The sequence below is a fragment of the Amphiprion ocellaris genome, chromosome 6, assembly GCF_022539595.1.
Source record: "Amphiprion ocellaris isolate individual 3 ecotype Okinawa chromosome 6, ASM2253959v1, whole genome shotgun sequence".
NCBI classification, from domain to species: Eukaryota; Metazoa; Chordata; class Actinopteri; family Pomacentridae; genus Amphiprion; species Amphiprion ocellaris.
The window spans coordinates 29,203,405-29,217,810 of NC_072771.1; the positions used below are offsets into that span (position 1 = coordinate 29,203,405).

Below are 14,406 nucleotides of genomic sequence, written 5' to 3' on the forward strand. Positions count from 1 at the left end.
AAGCCCAGATACAGAGACCCATAAAGCAGACGGATTCTCACAAATTCCCACAGTGTGAAGGAAAACAAGACTGAGGCGTCAAAGATGGAAATCTCGATAAAGATTTCAAGGTCCTTCCATGATTTGGGTGTCACTTTCACTTTATCGGGACAATTTAATGCTTCTGCAGTGCATTTCATGTGCAGTATAAGCTTCTGTTGTTTCGTCTCAGATAGGAGAAACAAAAAGCTGTGATCCTGTAAAACACCCACTGATAACATGAATAGCAGGAATTCTCAGTTGGGTTACACCGCATGCTTTGTTTCAAGCATTACAGAGTGTACCGAGAGAAGGTTCCCGAATTAGTCAACATAAGCTTTACCACAAAAGAAAAACAATGCAAACACAGGATGAACGTTCTCAGCAATATGAGCAACTTTATCACGCAAGGTTGTGTTTTCTTTGTCGACACAATGATAAATAAGTATTTCACATGTCCCGAGAAATAGGTTTGTTTTGGAGCCGTTATACAACAACCTCCATTTGCATCTCCCATCCAAACAAGAAGTAGCAGAGAAAACTAGTTCCTACTAAGTGCAGCCGTCGGCTAACAGCAAGGTGTCCATATCTGCATCTGGACTTTGTGCAAGCAGTTAATAGTGTGACTAAAACTGTAAAGTCCTGACCAGCAGTAACTTCATGTAGTCTTCCAGATTCCACTATTTTAAACCAGCTAATTGTAATGTAAATCTGTACTGTTCTGGGCTGATCACGCCCTAATCAAAACAGTGACAGATGGCCGAAAAAGTATTTTTAAAACTGGTCAGTCTTTATTCGTCAATTAGAATGAGAGGAGGTATTATAGCGCTCTATATTCACGACGACAAAATGGCGACTAAACGAGGACAGATGTGTGAATTAGAAATGAGGGCCATGTGGAGCCTGCCATTTTTAGACCTATATTTAGGGCCTGTTAAAAGAGTAATGACCATCAAAGGCCTGTAAAAGAGAGGAATTGCCATCAGAGCCCGTATCTAAAAGGTGATTTATTACACTCTAATAGGAGGGAAATGGTGCTCTGCACATCAAAGGACAAAGCAACATTGTATAAAGACACTGAAAATAAACTTATTCGGGCCCGCAACGCTCACATCCTCTCCTCGTCATGCATGTTAAACTTGACTGATTGTCTCCTTAATGTCGAGTTTATTTCAGGGAGCTGTTGCATTGGATTCTATTTCAAAGCAAAAGCTGGCAACTTTTGCAATTTTAAGTAATGCAGTATGTCGGCATGTTTGTCACAGAAGGTGGTGGAACGCGATTTTGATGGATTTATATTTCAATTTTTATGATCAGACTCCTAAAATAGTCTTGTAGCCTCTTTTTTGCCAACAATGTGCCAGCAGTATTGGATCCATGCAGCAGCAGTCTTCTTGCAGACACAGTGGTGAGGTTCAGCCGTGTCAACCACACCTTTCACCAGCTGCTAAAATCGAACAATCTCAACAGTTTAAATGAACCTATGGTAGGGTGGTTTCTCGTGGGTTTGGCAAACTAAAGGGAACACTGCTTGACATGCTGCCCAAGTCTGCGTTGCTTTTTGCTTCATTACAGAAACTGCAAAAAATGAAAAGTTCATAGCCAGCACTCCGTGAGAAAAGGAGAGCAGAGATTTGGGCTTGGATTCCTGTGCCTACTGAGCTGATAATCAGTCCTACAGAACCACTGGCTCAGTTCAGCAGGAACAGGAGTCCAGTCCACTCACACCGAACCAGAAACAAACGTTAGTCCCAACAGACTTATTCTCCCTTTTTAACACGTTACGTACAAGAAACTACATACAACAGCCGAGTCACTGAGGACTTTAATTCACAAGGTTTCTTTTCAAGACTCAAATTGCTTTTTTTTTTTTTTTTTTTTTTTTTGTTAAACAGCAGGCACTTTGGATGAAGTGCACTGTATTTCAAGCCAATATATTTTGCAAGTTCATTAAAGGAGAGTTTCAACTATCAAGGAGTGTAATTAATGTATTTGGGGTGAAAACTAACCAAATTTGTTCTAACAGCTTGGAACTTCTTGGTAAAGCCTGGCTGATGAACCAGTTGGGTTGCTTTGTTTTTTGCAGATATCTGTTTATGACATTTTGTTAATTTCAGTAACTGAAAAATCATTGTTTGTTGTTATTGTTTTTTTAGGTTTTGTTTTATCTTTTATTCCAAACTGCATTTAGGATTTGGATGCTTTGTAAAACTAACACATCATTTAGCCAACAAAAAATGTCATTAAAATGTGCTTAAAAACTCTTACTAGCATAGAACAAGGAACTATAGCAAGTTTGCAGTAAAGATGTTAAAAATAAATAGTCCACTAGAAGGTGCTGCTGGCAGGTTTAACGATGAATTGTTCGAAGATTTTTTTGACTCTTAAATACTGGTATTCAAAAATCCAGAATCCGTTGCATCTCTGTCCACACAACACACCTGCACTGTGGTATTTGTCCAGCCTAAAACACACAGTATTCAGTTTGTTTTCGCACCAGGTAGATAACAGGAGCCAGAGGATTGTAAACATCTACCAAATGTTGTGTAATGCTCCAATCTGTACGTATTCTTCATTCTGTTCCAGGTGGCTGACCGCGGACAGAGATGACAGGAGTTTGGCACTGAGGGCATACGAGGCTCCAGCATTCACCTCCTCTTTCTCTGGGACGCTGCAGAATCGCTCAGCAGTGTGAACACCAGAAGGCTGCGTTCGTACTCTACAGCCAAGGCCAACTGGCAGGGTTTAGAGCACAGCAGTTCTGTTCATTTGAGTCTAAAGAAATAGCTGGTGCGTGCGAGCCACTAACTCTACAAGCTGCTCAGAGTGAGATAATGTTGTTGACGACATTGTTGCTGCGGTTAGATGGAGAATATACATTATTTCACCCTTTTTAAAGTGACAGGTAACTAGAAATGTGAAAAGAGGTAATTCATGGTTAAAGACTGCACCTCCAGCCATGTTTAAGAACCCGAGCTGCTGTGTTTAAGTTACGGCCTGTTTGTGTAGGTGTGTGTGTGTGTGTGTGTGTGTGTGTGTGTGTGTGTAAGCGTGAGTTCATGTCTGTTTAGTCTGAAGTCATGATCTGGTTCTGAAGAGTTTAGACTGGAAATACATGTGTAATGTTTCATAACAAATCTGGCCTGTAACGAAACTGGAAAATAAAGAACTCTCAGGGCATTTCTTATATGTGTAAATGATGGTTTCTGCTGTGCAGGCAAATACTCATAGTGAACCTTTTTCTAGAGAAAACTTTTGATTTGTTCATGTCCAAATAAAAATGTTTTCTTAAAACACATATATGACTTTTAGATGACTTTTCTGTGAGCATGTTCCATCACTGAATTGCTAAGTCTGTCATGCCTATTGTACTGATTTTGCTAAATACCACAGCTAGACTGTCGTATGAATGAAACACTGGGTGCAAAATCACAGGTTAGATTTCAACAGTGTACAAATCTGTGATGCTGCACTTCAGTTTTCTCTTGACAAAGTTGTGTGCGTTTGTTGTAAAATCTAACAATAATTACCAATCTAAGAACACAATATCTTTTTAACCAGTCAGAAAGTGAAAAAAATTTTTTGGGTCTTTTGTTAGAAAGGTGACAAGATTACTAGGAAAGATTTACACTGTCACAGTCTTATGTCAAAGATGGAGTCTAACAATTTATAAGAAAATGCCAGTGTTAACTTTTTATCCAGAGTCCATCTTAACCCTTTAAGACCCACCATTGTGCAAGTCCGCCAGGACATATTTTTACATTTTTACATGCTGTAGTGCCATTTTTTGGAGTATTTTTATTTGCTTTACATCAAAATAACCCTGATATCCCAAATTTTAATAATATGTATTGACTTATGACTTAACTACTACAAAAAATTGCTTAAAAGTGCAATAAACCTTTAAAAAATGAAAATTGTTTTTTTCCACATATATTTCAAAATACAGAAATTGCATAGCTGTATCCCTCAAATTTGTAAATGTAAAAAAGTTGCACAATATCCTCTGGAACCACAGGAAATTTATTTGGAGTCTGTACATAATTTGCTTTTTGAGATATGGTCAATTTTGTAACCTGTAAAAAAAACGAAAATAAACAAAACTGCTAAATTTGCAAAGAGACAACATCAGCATCAAAACAAATTATTTACAATAGTGCAATCAAATTTCTAAGTGTGCCAGATACTTATGAACACACATATTTTATGTACAAAACCATGGTCAGACCATAAAAAGTGCATTTGAAAACAAATGAAAATCGTTTTTACTGAGTTGAATCAGAAACAGTATTTTGATGGTCTCCTGGTCCAAGTACTTGGACAGGTCTGATGGAGAAGGGCTGTCCACATATTCTGACAGAGGTGGCTGGACATCTGGCCTCCTTTTGGGCAGGAAATGTGGCAGAGAAGGTAAGCTGTCAGGTTCCTTCTCAGTTTTCCAGCCAGCTGTAGGGAGTGTCTGTGGCCCGGAGCGCTCGCTGGTGGAGCGGCTGCTGCAGCGTCTCCTGGCTGGAGGCCGGTCTGTCCCTCTACCTCTCTCTGGGATACCAGGACAGCAGGAGACCTCCATTCTCTCCTCTTCCTCCTCCTTCCCAACATTGTAAACGCTGCACACAGAAAAAGTTACGTGGTACGTTAGCTGTGCGCAGCACATGACTTGTAAAAATCATGCGTATTTTGCGCGGAATGCTTTCGGCGGCGTTCCATGTATATTATACTTTCTTTACTTTTCTCCAACTCAAAACAAACAACTTCTCATGAATACAGACTTACATGACAGACAAGTGGCTGGACTCTTCATCCGACGCTGTAGTTTGCTGGAGAGCTTCGCACCAGATGTAAAATAGTTTGGTGCGACCAGGTTTTCGCTGCTACTCAACTAATGTGTGGAAGTGTGTCAAAGGTGTGTGTGGTGGGTCCGTGTACGGATCTGGTAATTGGATTTTCCGTTCTGAAACGGGTATTGAAAAACAAAAAACGAGTGGTTATTTGATTTTCGTTTTAAAATTCAAAAATTAAAATTGAAATACAAGGCGTTTTTCCTTTTCGTGATCAAAAAGGGATATACGATTTTTTTTAATGCTTTGATTTTCGTTTTATATTTAGAATAACAAGAAAGTAAAATCAGTAAGAGACAGAAACGGAAAAGGGTCTGTTTTTTCATGTTCTGAGACCGGAAGTGGTCATCAGCAAGTGTGGAGCCAAACGACAACAAGATTCTCAGAGGGCGGAGCCAGAGAGCAGTGATTGGTCAGACCATAGATATCTATAGAAGACAGCGTGCTAGCGTATCTAGTCTATTTATGTCTATTGTCGGCACGTCTGGTAGCATCTCTGGTTGCTGTTGATCTTGTTTTTGGAGTAAAACACGGTAAGAAGATAAATACTTCTAACCTGTAGCGTTATTTTGTTGTACGTTAAGTCAGCGACTTGTGAAGAGTTGTGTTATGTCGTGTTTGAGCAGTTGGTCCGGACGCGTTAGCTAGCTAAGCGGCTAAGTTAGCTAGCGGGCTAATTAGCACAGGTGGCTAACTTACCGCTGAACACCTGTGTTAGTTGCTGCCTCAGCTGTCCGTCATTATTAGGCTGAACTTCTCAACCTGTGTTTCTCTGCTGTGTATTTTAGCTTTTAAAAAAGTTATTTTACTTTAAGGTTAACTGAAACCCGTTGAGCTGCACTGAAGTTTAACATTCAGCTGGTTTGAATTAAACCGTGCTAAACTTAACATTGTGCAACATTACCTCTCTGAATCTCCATAATTTCATTAAATTCCTTCTCTCTTCCACTGCTCAAGTTCAATCCAGTATATAAAGTGACATTAATAGTGAATAAACTAACAACCAGCCATTGTATTTATTTATTATTGCATGTATTTGTAGTAAAAGATGAGATGAAACGTCCTACTTTTGGATCTAGAACTGCACAAGCCGTTCATTTTCAGTCACCTGACGAGTTAAACTCCACTTTTTATGTGAGGTTGAAGCAGAAAGTCTGAGTTAACAAAGAAAGTTCTTTATAATTTGCGATACCTGTTATCTCTGACTGAGGCTTTAGTTTTAGTTGAGCTGATTTACATGTAGAAATTTTGTTCAGGAAGATTTCTCAGTAGCTCAGAGGACAGGCTGCTTTTTACACAACCTTGTAAGAGAATGTCTGTCAATGCTTTCAGCAGAATTTAGAAACACAACACTTCCTAAACAGATATTTTGAGGCTATGAGGTTGAACGTTTGAGAGTATATCAGTGTGTTTGTTTGTGGTCTTTCTGTTTCTAGGTGGAAGCTGAATTAGTGAGGATGACTCCTGCTCCTGTCATCTCTAAGCTCCTCACACATCTTTACCTGCACATGAGGAAAATCACTCCTGTAGAATGCAGGTATGTTTGTCATTATTATAAAAAGATGTTGCCTGGTGACCTGTCAGAAACCCATCATACAGAGTCAGCCAAAATAATGTTTACACACATCAGGAAAAGAAAAACTTGCATAAATATTTCAATACCAAATTTATTCAGACATCACGAGATTAATAAAAGTTATCTTTGGCCTCTACAATTACAAGAGGTGCTCAAAGTGGTGGCCACTGGCTTCCAGACATTTCTGTTGTGTTGTAGACGTCACTTGTTGATGCTCCATTCATGAGGGTAGCGCCATCTGTTGGGAAAACATCATACAACAGGACACAGAGTTATTGTGATTTGATCAGACTTAGAAAGAGGAATCTATATGTATAGAAGTACTTATACAAATGAAATATTTATAAAAGTTTTTCTTTTCCTGATGTGTGTGTACATTATTTTAGCTGACTCTGACTCTGAGAACTTAATGAGAACAAAACTGTCATTTAATTGTTGCTCTGAAAGCTTCTTTAGTGAAAACCAGCTGGTGTTCTGCTTTGAAACAAACTGCTGTTGAGGTCTGTGTTTTTAGGTTTAACCCCACAGTTTCTGAATGAACTGATTGGGTTTTTTTTTCCCGATCAATGTGGACGTTATAATTGATTGTAACATTTACTGATCATATAATCTGCATGACAATATAACAGTATAACATTATGACCATCTGACCAATACTGTGTTGGTCCCTTTATGCTGCTAAAACTCCTCTGACCCAGTGGTTCATCAGAACCTCTGGGGATGTCCTGTGGATTCTGTGGGTCCTGTGGGTTGCAGGGTGGGTCCTACCTAGACCAGGCTGATCCTGGACCATCCCACAGATGCTCAATCAGATCTGGATGTGGGGAGTGTGGAACCCAGGTGAACAGCTTAGCTCTGTCGTGTTCCTCGGACCACTCCTGAGCAGTTTGAGTTTGTCCTGCTGAGGGTGGCAGCTGGCATCAAGGACTGCTGTTGCCATGGAGACTAGTGGGTTGTTTGTCCTGCAGTGTTTAGGTGGTGGTACATGTCAAACATCCACATGAACATCAAGGTTTCCCAGCAGAACGTTGCATTAGAACAAGATGGTGGATGTTGTTCTCTTCAGCTGTCAGTGGTCAGAATGTTGTGGCTGATCATTGGATCTGTCTGCCTTTACTCTGACATCCAGAGTTACACAAAAGTGTAGTATGTGTGCAGTGCAGAAGAGATTTGCTTTATTGTATGCAGTTTTTTTTTGTTTTTTGTTTTTTTAAGGGAGAGCTTTTTTTTTATCCACCGGAAGAAGACCTAATCTTTCCCTTCAAAGGATAGTTAATAATTACTACAGCTTCCATAGTGGTTCCATCAGAGAAAATCATATCCATATACAGATTTTTATTAATTCCAGAGCTGGTTCAGTAAAGATTATAATTATAACTACATCAGATAATTCTTTGTCGCAGTTGGAATTTTGCAGCCTGAGAGATGGTTGAGAAGGTTTGCAGTTCTTGTTTTAGCAAAATATGTTACAATAGAAGATCTTTATTGTCATTGTACATGAAATTATCTGCAAACCAGCAAAGTGCATCAGTCTGAGGTATCTAAAAATAAATAAGTAGAGAGAAATGCTTCTAAAGCCAATAATAAACAGAATATTTTGACGGAATATTGTAAAAAGGAAAGAAAAGCTCCATTCTCACTCCTCTCAGGATAAACTCGTTAAAATTGACTTTAAATTTAGCTTCAACATGAGATAAAAACATTTACTTCCATTACTGATGTTGTCAAGTTTTAATAAAGTTCATACTACTTTTAGAAAATGATGAAAGTGAATAAATTGTATTTCTGTGATCTGTGTTTGATTTCTGTCTTTTCTCCTGTCATCCAGATGTTCAGAGGGAGATGATGCCACATCTGGTCCAGCTGATGGAAGGTCTTGAAGTTCTCTGACTGGCCTCGACTGAAGATGGTCGTCTCACTGGATTTAAGGTTCAGATGCTCAGTAACAAACTCCACCAATGAGCCAACAGGGAAGCTTTAGGTTTATTAAATGTTGCTATGAAGGTATCGCTGTTTTTCTTTGTGAATGCAATGTGCTCCAACTGAAATTTGAATTAGAACTTAGAAGTAAATCCTTCCATCTGAGAGGATTTAGTTGCATTAATAACCTCATAACATTCTAATTTTTATTCCAGTCTTGGTTGGAAATAGAATCTCTGTATTGATTCAGGTAAAAACTGAACTTCACAGCATGTTGGAGCAAAACAACCAGATGAAAACTGTGATGGTGTTGGATTGTCAGACCGTAATGTTGCGGCTCAAAGCAGCTTTTCTATCTCAGTTCATTCTGAGATTCAGCTATGAATCAACACAGCAGATGGTGATCCATGCTGTGGAAGTGTCACATCTCCTGATTTAATGGAGCTGCTTTGCACTTTTTACACTGTTTATTCACCAACACTTTATTTAATAAAAGTCCCATCTAGTTTTTATGAGGAATGTGATGTTTTAATTTCTCTGTGAATAACTGCAGTCTAATGCAACAGCTGGAGTTGTAACATCTGTCCTGATATTGATCATGAAGTATTGATCAGAATACTTATGGTCAGCAGTCATCCCTGAAGTTTTACATTGAAATCTTTACTTGTGTTGTGAACTTTAGTAAGAAGCAGAAACTTTAGCGTTGCCATGGACACATGAGTGTTAAATTCTGTCCAAAATTTATGACTCTGCACTACAATATTATTTATTATTTAAATGTACATCATTATTACAATATTTAGGGTCAGACCCTACAGTATTGAGATTAAGAAATCAAATATTCTTTAAAATGTAATTACACTGAACTCATTTGGATATATTTAAGTGAGACTACAGTATTGTAGTAAATCTATCTAAATCAAAATTTTAATAATTTTCATGCCAAACATTTACTGGACTGATTTAAACATTAAAAGCACTCCTTTCTAATCCTCTGCTGTACGTTCAAACCTGAGGCCTTAAATCAAAACACAAGTATCTGATTGAAGGAACTTCTGCAGAGTCCTGGTTCCAGAACATGATGATAGAATTATAGACAAACTTTAACAAAAGCTGCCTGAGAGTTTACAGGTTTTTATGTTGGATTTCTTCAGTAATTTAATGAGAGTTATCAGCAAAAATCAAGTGTTCATTTGATGAACTTCATTTCCTAAAACATCCAGAATTGGAGCTCATATCTTTGGCAGCTGTAAAGTTTCTGCTCCTTCAAAGTTCACAACACAATGAATGAATTCCTAAAACACTCTCAATGCTGGAGAGCGTTTGATGCTGAAGCAGTGACCAGTTTTTCTGTTTCTTCTCTGGAGATGCACAATGAGGGACGTCTGCAGTGACTGAGAAAGAGTCTCACCACATCCTGACATGAGGAAAAAGACTTTATTGAAGACTACAATGAGAAAAACTATCAGACAGCAGACGGCTGCATTCAAGGTGAGCTCTGAACATTTGATCTGGAACAGGAATTCAATAACGGCAGCATGAGCTTCATTTCAGTCTGTAGCTGCTGAATTCATGGATGAATCATCTGGCACTAGAGAGGAAGACCATCAAACATCCACATCAGCTGATGGAGGTCCAAGAGTCTCACCAAACAAACAACCTACAGAGTGAAGACCTCGAATCTGATTGGACGGCCTTCTATTCAGACACGTGTGAACAAATGCCTCTAAGTTGATTTGTTTTCTAAAATAAATCTAGTTTGAGTCCTAATCTATGCCTGTGTTTGCTTCTTTACACCGCTGTTAACAGTTTAGGCTGTTAGATTGTTCCAGATAAGACAAGTACAAGATTCTTCAGAGCCGTTCTACCACGAGCCTGACAGGAAGAACTCCCAACAGCTACTGAATGTTCCTGTGGATTTTGGATGGAATACTCGGTTAAACCAACATTTTAGGTGCATGTCCAAGGATTTTTGGTGGAATGTTCCTTTAAGGTGGATGTTTGAGGACCTTGTAGGTGGAATAGTTCCTGAAACCAAACTTTTAGGTCAACATTCAAAGATTTAAGGTGGAATATTCCTTTAAACCAACCTAAATTTCATGTTTTGATCATTATCAAGTGAGAAACCTCAATCCAGACTCCTCATAATGACGTTTGAGATTTATGCTGCTGTTATTTGTTTAGTCCAGACTAAATAACAGAAATCCACAACTGTAATTTTATTTCAGGACTCTGTTATTAAATGTCAAAACAATCCATGTGACTCTAAAAACTCAACAGCTTTACAAACTCTAAGATTAAACTCTCCACAAGGATCCAAAATAAGTTGGACTTCTACATGAGAGCTTTAATTATTCTTCATCTACTTCCTGAAAAGTTTGGTCAATAAAAAAGACAAAAACTAATATTTTCAGCTGAACTAAAGACAGACTTTGTGATTTTTCTGGTCACATTGTGTTGTTGTAAACTGACTTTTTCAAATAAATAGCCGCCTAACCCCCTGGAAACCAGCGTTTGTCCTGTTTTTGTGTTGCTCCTCGGTGACCTTAGACAGCCGGGTCCTAATGTTTTTTGAGCAACACACCATACTATGACGTTTTTACAATGAGGGTTCTACTATGGAACCAGTTTGACATGTTCAGGCGTTCTTTGTGTGAAAACTCAGAGATTTCAGGTATCAGAAGATGGTTTTCAACTTTCTTTGTTAACTTTCTGCTTCAACTTTAAACTAAATTTCCTTCACTAACCCCGCCCTCTGGACTTCCAGGAAGCTGTGTTCCTATTGGCTGTCCAGGTGGCTGCTTGGTGTTATCAGGAACACCTGAGCAGCTCAGTGTCTTCCTGCTTTATTTAGCTGCAGACAAACATTTCCTCTGTTTCTCTCCACCACTGAACCGGGTTTGGCTCCGTTGCTTCAGTTTGTTCTTTAGGCGTTGGCTTGCAGCTTCCAGCAGTAAAATCGTCTTTAATGTGTTTCTTGGTGTGTTTTAGGGCTTTGTACTGGATAGTTGTCTTGGTAAATGTGGTTCTTTAGCCACAGTTAGCACATGGTGCTAATGTGTGCAGTGATTAGTGGATTTGATGCAGCTGAGTTGTGTCTTTATCTTGGCTGTAGTGAGTCTTCAGAGGTTTTTGGTCAGACACATTCTGTATTCTTGTTTGTGAACCAGCGTTGGTTGTCCAGAAGGTAAGAGTTCCTGTCCTGATTCTCTGTTCTCAGAGGTTCTCTGGTAGGCTGCAGGAGACTTTAGTGTTTGGGTTGTGCTAGTTTGGTTTTTGTACGGTTTAATTTGGACGACTATCTTGAGGCCCCTCCATGTGTTTTAGTGAGGTTTTCTGTAACAGTTCTACAAAGCAACCTGCAGCAGAAGAGCCTTTGAGAGTTTTTAGGAAGTTCTGGAGAGCAGACTTTAGAGCAGTAGAAACATTTGTCAGCAGTTTGAGCAGGAGAAGGTGAGCTTCAGAGTAGAAATGAGGAGAAGGAAACCTTCTTGATCCGTGTGGTGAGGTCCTGTACCAAGAGTTTGAGCAGGTTGTGAAGAGTCTGTAGTTCTTTGGTCTGAAAGCACAAGAAGAGTCGACTCATTAAAGGAGAAAACAGGAGATATTGTTGGTTCTTCTGTCGCTCTGCAGTTTCCTTAGACTGAATACCAAGTTTATATTTTAAATGATTTCCCATGTGAGCCCAAGAACACTTCAATAAACTCCCTCCATCCCCTGGACACAACATATTTTACGACCATGTAAATTTTTATTATTATTTTTTTTTTTTTAAATGTTTTTGAGTTTCAATCATAGTTTTAGCATAGTTCTTTTCTCTTTGCTTGTTTAGTTTTGTCATCTGTGTGAAAGGTGCTAAACAAATAAAGCTGAATTGATAAACTGAATAATTGACTAACTCATGATTGTGACAACAGAAGTATTTTCATTGTGATTTAAGGGTTTATTTCATTTTTAAGGTTGGGGTTAAAACCTTGACAGAAAAAGGAGATAAAAGAAATAAACTACACAAAAAGCAATTAAATCAAAGGTAAAAAAAAAAAATTATACAATAAAAGTTTTATTATTAAAAAGTGTTTTTTAAATGTTTAATTATCGAAAATATTTTATCTGTCATTTTTGATATTTGCATTTTAAAAATTTTGTTTAATTTCATAATGACATGTATTGTATCTTGTTTAATTTTCTAATTCAATATTTTGTCTGTTTAATATAGTTAAACATTAAATACAATTAAATGATATTAAACAGACAAAATATTGAATTAGAAAATTAAACAAGATACAATACATGTCATTATGAAATTAAACAAAATTTTAAAAATGCAAATATCAAAAATGACATAAAATATTTTTGATAAACATTTAAAAAATACAATTAAACAAGAAGAATATTAAACATTTAAAATAAATACAAAACATTTAATTAGATTATTAACCCTTTACAAAGACAAAACATTGAATTAAAAAATAAAATGTTTAATTACAAAATTACATCTTAAAAACAATAAAACTTCAAATAGGAATTAAACAAATACAATGAAGCATTTAAAAAGAAAATTAAACATTAAAAGGTAAAACATTTAAAAAGAAAAACCTTAAAGATTTAATTGAAAAATTAAATATTGGGAAAGAAAAAAATTCAAACAAGCCGATAAAACATTTGAAAAAACAATTAAACATTAAAAAGACAAAACATTTCGAAACCAAATCAGACATTAGAAAAGAATAAAAGGTGAGAAAAGAGCAAAACTAAACATTTAAGAAGAATCAAACTAAAGACACATTTGAAAAGACACTAGTTAGACTTTAGAGGATCATATTAAACAGAAGAGACAATAAAATGATCAAAAAGCAAAAACATAAATGTCTTAAAGCGTTTTCTAGTCTGAAACAAAAACATCAAGTTGTTTCTTCAAACATTTCCTCTTTCTATGTTCTTGGTTTGATTGTGGACAGATTTACTAAGAACTCATTTCAGAAAACTGCTTTCCAGATAAAGTCTACTAGTAGTTGAAGGCATTTATCAAACTAATGTTACCTTCTGATCTCCACAAACTTTACTGTTCAGTGAAGAGAATCAAAGTTTGTTGAGGATTTCTAAAAAATCCACAGGTGAAGGTCTGAGAAGAACTTTAGATGGATGGTCTAAATGTGAAATCAAGACTCATGGTCACAAGTTTTAAGGCTTCTGTTAACCAGAAAGTTCAAACTAACAGAGAAGTACTGAGAAACTTTTAACATTTCAGTCCTCAGACTGTCTAAAGGTTCAAACTAACAGAGAACTGCTCAAGAACTTTTAGATTTTCAGTCCTCAGACTGTCTAAAGGTTCAAACTAACAGAGAACTACTCAGGAACTTCGAAGATATCAGTCCTTGGACTGTCTGAAAGTTAAATCTAACAGAGAACTACTGTGGGACTTTGAAAATTTCAGCCCTCAGACTGTGTGAAAGCTCAGGTCCTGAGGACTCGGGAGGTGTGGAGGCTTGGAAAGTCTTGGAACTGAGGGTTCAACCCTCCAGCACAAAGGCTGAAGTCCAACCTCCTGAGAAAAACGGTCGAGTCGAGACTCAAATTAAAAAAAAACTCGAAAATGGCAAAAAATAGATGATAAATGCGCAAAAAAAAGAAGAATTACTATCTGAGCGAATAGCTCAGGGGGATAAGAAGAGAGTCTGCGGACTGGAGGGTCGCAGGTTCAAGACCCACCACCGGCACTTTTCTTTGTTTGTCTTTGTCAGAATTTTGAGAAAATTTAAGAAGTGTCTGGTCTTGAACCAGCGACCTGCAGCTCCATAGGCAAATCCTTAACTCACTGAGCTACAGATCAGATAAAAAGAAATAAATTCGTCGTCCCTTTGGCATCGTAGTTTCTGAAGTGACCACATGGGTGGAGCCAAGGCGGAGTCTGGGTGGAGTCAGGGCGGAGAGCAGGCGGGGAGGTGGGTGGCGGCCTCCCCCCTCTACTCCCCCACCACCCACCACACCTTCCCCCGCCCGACGAGTTCTTCGAGTCGCCACGAGTTCTTCGAGTCTCGACGGGTTTTCCCGAGT

General features: G+C 37.9%; 2 protein-coding genes and 2 long non-coding RNA genes across 9 annotated transcripts in view; 2 read left to right on the forward strand and 2 right to left on the reverse strand.

Annotated features, from left to right (window-relative positions):
* The window catches only part of aopep (aminopeptidase O (putative)), a 72,297-nt gene extending 68,981 nt beyond the window's left edge, over positions 1-3,316 (forward strand). For all 3 annotated transcript variants that reach the window (XM_023299109.3, XM_035943287.2, XM_023299110.3), the window contains one exon: positions 2,605-3,316. The gene's annotated coding sequence lies outside the window, so the exon portion shown is untranslated. The remainder of the gene's footprint in view (positions 1-2,604) is intronic.
* A 707-nt stretch (positions 3,317-4,023) lies between these two features.
* On the reverse strand, positions 4,024-5,180 carry LOC129349141 (uncharacterized). Its single transcript, XR_008602008.1, has 2 exons — positions 4,792-5,180; positions 4,024-4,625 (listed from the first exon to the last, which is right to left on the reverse strand). It is a non-coding gene; the product is annotated as an uncharacterized LOC129349141 (long non-coding RNA).
* A 91-nt stretch (positions 5,181-5,271) lies between these two features.
* On the forward strand, positions 5,272-9,641 carry LOC129349140 (uncharacterized). Its single transcript, XR_008602007.1, has 3 exons — positions 5,272-5,389; positions 6,293-6,393; positions 8,261-9,641. It is a non-coding gene; the product is annotated as an uncharacterized LOC129349140 (long non-coding RNA).
* A 134-nt stretch (positions 9,642-9,775) lies between these two features.
* The window catches only part of fancc (FA complementation group C), a 45,055-nt gene continuing 40,424 nt past the window's right edge, over positions 9,776-14,406 (reverse strand). For all 4 annotated transcript variants that reach the window (XM_055011417.1, XM_055011416.1, XM_055011415.1 and 1 more), the window contains one exon: positions 9,776-11,911. The gene's annotated coding sequence lies outside the window, so the exon portion shown is untranslated. The remainder of the gene's footprint in view (positions 11,912-14,406) is intronic.